Raw genomic sequence first — 4,952 nt, 5'->3', positions numbered from 1 at the left:
CTTAGACGCTACCATGGGAGCGAGCGTCAGCTTGCGACCGCACATGGCTGCTGATTTCAAGCAACTCGTTAGATTGAAGTCGCTCAACCTGGCTGTTTTGGCCAGGACCTTGACCCCTACCTTTTATCATAGTTTCTTGCTGTCAGTGCCACAGCCATGGCGATGGCAGGAGGCATCGCATAGATTTGGTGTAGTCTTTCTTGCCCAATTTGTTGTGCTCTTCGAAGTAATCTTTGAAGCTGCTCCAAGTAATCCACTTTAAGAGGCATAGAGCATTGCTTGAGAACTTGTTGTTGGGTGAGTGCTAACACTGGACGAGTTGGTTTTAGCACTAAAAATGATGAGCGCAAGAAAGGGGACAGGAACTGTTGGTGGTTCTTTTTTTTAAAAAGAATTTGTAACAGCATAAAATGGTCATAGTTGTACAGTCAAACCCGTTTATAGCGAACTGCAATATGCACTTCGATTAGTTCGATATATCCAATAGTTCGATATAGCCGAACCCGCCTATAACGAGCTGGTCGTTACGAGTTCGCAATCAGCGGGAGCCCTGCCCCCTACCCAACTCCACAATCTCCACATGCAGAAACGAACACAGTAAAGTAGCCATTACCACACCCAAAATAATCCATCTATTGCAGGTAATAAAGCTACTTTCTGCCCCAATTGCCTACTTTGCAAAAAAAAAAAGCGGTGATTTTTGTTTTCACTTTTGTTTTGGTGGCTTCAACTAGCATAGCATTCTCTACACGAAAACATTGTTTGCACTAGTTCGAGTCCGCATCCTCCAAAATCGAAGAAGCATTGGTGGAGCACATCGACTGCCAAAAGCGCTTCATTACAAGCGTCGGACGGCTTTCACTTGCAACATCATCGGGAACATTGGCGAGCTCTTCCCACAGTTTACCAATGCTGCTTTATTGGTCCGGACTCGCTGACTGTGCGGGTTCCATCATTAGTCCCACGCGTCCGAAACAGTTACGCAAAGTGTCGGGCGTCACGTCGCTCCGTGCGAGGCGCAATGTCTCGGTCGCGGCTCTTGCTCCGTGGTCGCAGCCAATCCACATCTCAATCGCCGCTTCGAGACCAGGCATTTCGGCGGCCATTCTAGGCGCACAGAGTTCGATATATCCGATGTGAACTTCGTTGTAAGGAATATATTTCCCATGTGTTTCCGTAACTGAAATATTTTTGTTCGATATATAGCATAATTCGCTCTATCCGGGTTCGTTATAGCCGGGTTTGACTGTATTCATGACACATCACTTTTACAAAGTGAGGGGGATCGTGGTAAATTGATACCTCCGATGTTGTAAGAAGTGGGACCATTGTCTGATTCGTCACACTTTTTGCTCTCAGCTATGACTGTGAGCAATGTGTAACCCAGCAATAGTGTACAAATCACCCTTGTGTGACAAATATTCCTTTTTCACAGACTAAAATGCAAACAAAGCAGACAGCTTAGATTTTTTTTTGTTTTGTATGGCTTCTGCGCATTAATGGCTTCTGCGCACAAATTTTAAGGGGGGACACTGGTCTTAAACCTATCTTCCTTGTTTTTTTACCAACTGCAATGACACTTGACTCCCTGATGTAGTTTGCTGTGCTGATCTCAAATCTGCACTTATTTTGTTTCTGTGCCAATTAGTTTTTAATATAATTAACATTAATTAGTGATTTCTTGCGTAATTAGTAGAAAAAAGCCTAACTAACTGAAAGTTGTTTTCTTCACACCAAAATGTACTAGAAAGCACAAGGAACACAATGTTAGGAGTACTTTTTTGATAAGGCCACAAGTAGTGATTTTATGGCAGTTTAAAGTTTGTTGTTCAAAACTTGGCACCATGAGGTCTGGTTCAGAGCGAAATAAAAAATTTTCGACGCATATAATAAAAATTCTGTTCCTACCATTGTGTGCTTTGCACATTCTGCTCCATGGCACAACAAAAATTATAGTTTTGTGTGCCCTGAGAGCTGAGATAGCTCTTCCGCAAGTTTGCAGACAGGCCAAAATTAGTGTTTTGAGAAAATGAAGAAAGAAACAGCAGACTCGTTTTCAGTGAGAACAACAACAAAATTGCAGTGTATTTACACTGGTATGGAGTCAGTAGCCACCAGGCACATAATCTGTTTGACTGGAGGCACCGGAGTGGCGCTTCTTGAAAGCTCGCTGCATGCCATCAGCTGACTTGTGCTTGCGTGCAGAGGCGGATCCTCGACGGCGGTCTTTTTCTGCCATACGCTTCGTGCTGGCAAGCCCAGGGTTCAGGTCAAGTTGCTTGAGAATGGAAGCCGAGGCTCTTTCGTTGCCTGCGTTAAACTTCAGCACCGCCTCAGCCACAGCAGCTTGCACAGTGAACAGCGACGCGTGCTTCTCCTTGGGTGCCAGGGCCCATATCATGGAGTGGAGGGACTCATTGGAGTTCTGCGTTTTGCCTTGCAGGCAGCGCTGCAGGAGCTTTTCGTCCGAAAGACGCTTGTACACAGTAGAAGAGCCTCGCACACGTGAGGTGGCAGGTTGTATCTGTGTTTTGGAGTGGGCTCCCCCTTCGCCTTGGCAGCGTTCTGCCGGCACCACGAGTCCGGGCCTGGTGGGCAGAGGCTGTGGTTGGACACGGTGTCGTTTGAAGTGATGTGGTGGTAGGTGGCCATCACCGCTTTGTGCATGGCCCTGACGTCGCCACTGTGCGATTTCAATGCCCAGCCATAATAAGAACTGAGCTTAGTGACAAGGTCGCCAGTTAGCCGACCCTTGCCACCGAGCCTCTCAGATGCCGAGCCCGTACCTTTTGCAAGCAGGTTACGCAGGGTGGTGCCCATCCTCCTCTTCACATGATTGACACAGTCTTCCTTCTTGATTGGAATAAAACCATACACCTTGGCATCCACCAACGCCAAGTAGGTGCGGCTGTCGCCGTCTGACAGAATTGTGGTGTACCTTAGTTTGTGCAGCTGCAGTGACCTCTCAAAGAGGATGAGACCGGCCTCCACCTCCATCTCACCAGCCTTCTTTTCAGTGTTTTTTTGACAGACGTGATTGTCCTTCCAAGCTTGGTAAGCTGGGTCGCCTACCTTTGGCCCGCGCTCGCACCCAGCACAAAAGTTGCTCAGCACGACGAAGTCTAGAACTAATCCCGTAAAGAGTTCGATAACCACGCCGACGCCGATGTGAGACGAGTGGCCTCGCGTCATCCACGACCCGTCGTACGTAACACAAATGTTACCGGGGTTGTCCAGTTGCAGATCGTCGTAGAGCTTTCTCACTGAATGCGCACTTTCGGCCATCACGTTGTCGGCAGCGCGAGTCGCAGCGGGCGCAAGCTTCTCCTTCACGTAGCCTTGCCACGTTTTGGTGTGCAGCCCGCGGTGAGAAATGTTCATTGTAGCAAACACATCGTTCAGCGCAGTTTGGCGATTTCCCGTAGCCTGCATCGCTCGCGCGGCGAGAACGTTCACGATAAACGGATTAACTTTCTTATCGCTGTTCACGCGGGGAGAGCTCCACTCCGAGGCAACATCACCGCAGGTCGCACACGCGATAACCATCTTTACGGAAAGGCCGTACGCCCGCTCGCCGGTTCTAAATGTCACGCTGTCACCGCAAACGCTGCACTTTACAGCCGACAGCAACATGTTGACGCAGTCCAAACTCGCAATCACGAAGCTGCTCTCGTCAGGTGGGCCGGGAGGAGTGTCGTCGGCGCTCGTGAACAATTTTGATTTCCGCTCATTTGCAGGAGTTGAAGAAAGCGCTTTCAACTGTTCGTGTGCAACCACCTCTCTCTGCAGCAAATCTTCAGGTTGCAGCATCACTGTGTCGCGTCTCATACGGCCGCTTTCCAAAGCATTTCCGCTGACTGGTGGGGCCGTTAGGCCTACGTCGTCGGCGGTGGCTTCCGCGCAGCTCGGCGCGGGTAGCGCGTCAGGCCCGGCGCTTTCCTCCGCTACTGCAGGACTCTTGTGGAAGTTGTACAAGAACCGCTTCGCTTTTTTCCCAAACTTGTGCCTCGTAGCAAACTTTAGCTGGGCCTTCGGCATGGCTCTTTGCTTGTGGTGCGAACACGATAAGCAAGATGGAGCCGCCTCGGATGCGCTCGCACTACCAGAGCAGACGATGCAAACCAGGCTCTGCCAATCAGGAGACGAGATTTGGTCACGTGCCTTCTCTCGGCGAATGGGATCGCTAGTTGCGGGGGTTTTTGGCGCCGTTTTGCTATTCGGACAATGTCTGCACGGGGGCAGTTGTGGCGCGAAAAAAAAGAAGAAAAGCCGCTCTTTCAAACGATACCGAGGTTGCCGCGATCAGGCATGCGGTACGACCGCCGCACAACGCGAAAGTAGGGCCGTTTTTGCATCGGCTTCAGCAAAAATTCAGCTCCCACGCGCGTTATAAATCAATATAACGTTTTAAATACTGGTTCACGAGACACAAAACTTCGCACATAGAGAGAATAATAGTTGCGGAATTCGAAAATCTTGTTTTCAAAAAATCGACTTTTTCGCGATTTTTTCGTCCCAAAGACCCGTGTCCCCCCTTAACTACTGTACGGAAAAGAAGGCAAGCTGCATTGAATGTATGCAGACAGACGTGCGCACTGGCAGCAACGGAAAATGAAAATTCCTTATAACAGGGCTAGAAATGCTTTCAGTGCTAGAATGCTGAGATTCAGTGCTGGATGATACAAAGCCCCATTGAGTGCTGTCATATGCACACGCAAAGAATAAAATTTAGCAGTGTCAGTAATTCTTTGCGAAACTCTCTTTTTTGCCGTTTGGCAGGTCATGAGCAACAAACTGTCACTGAATTGCTCAACAAGTGCCATGGCTCTACCCCACGCCTCAAACAGATGAGACGCTCTACTCCACTGATGGTGGAGACAGAACGCAACAGCAGCGGTACCAATGTACACCAAGTTTGTTGCGATCTGGCTGTGGCTTCCTGGGAGTAGCAG

The 4,952-nt window shown here is 49.1% G+C and overlaps 1 pseudogene; it reads right to left on the bottom strand.

The window, feature by feature from the left end:
• Positions 1–1,530: 1,530 nt before the first annotated feature.
• Positions 1,531–4,536, bottom strand: LOC144175574 (uncharacterized; annotated as a pseudogene).
• Between the last annotated feature and the right edge of the window lie 416 nt (positions 4,537–4,952).

The sequence above is a fragment of the Haemaphysalis longicornis genome, unplaced genomic scaffold, assembly GCF_048455015.1.
Source record: "Haemaphysalis longicornis isolate Haplotype H1 unplaced genomic scaffold, Haemaphysalis longicornis Haplotype H1 scaffold_3, whole genome shotgun sequence".
Taxonomy (NCBI): Eukaryota; Metazoa; Arthropoda; class Arachnida; order Ixodida; family Ixodidae; genus Haemaphysalis; species Haemaphysalis longicornis.
Note: the sequence above shows the minus strand (reverse complement) of the source record. Positions and strands in the feature narration are given on the sequence as shown.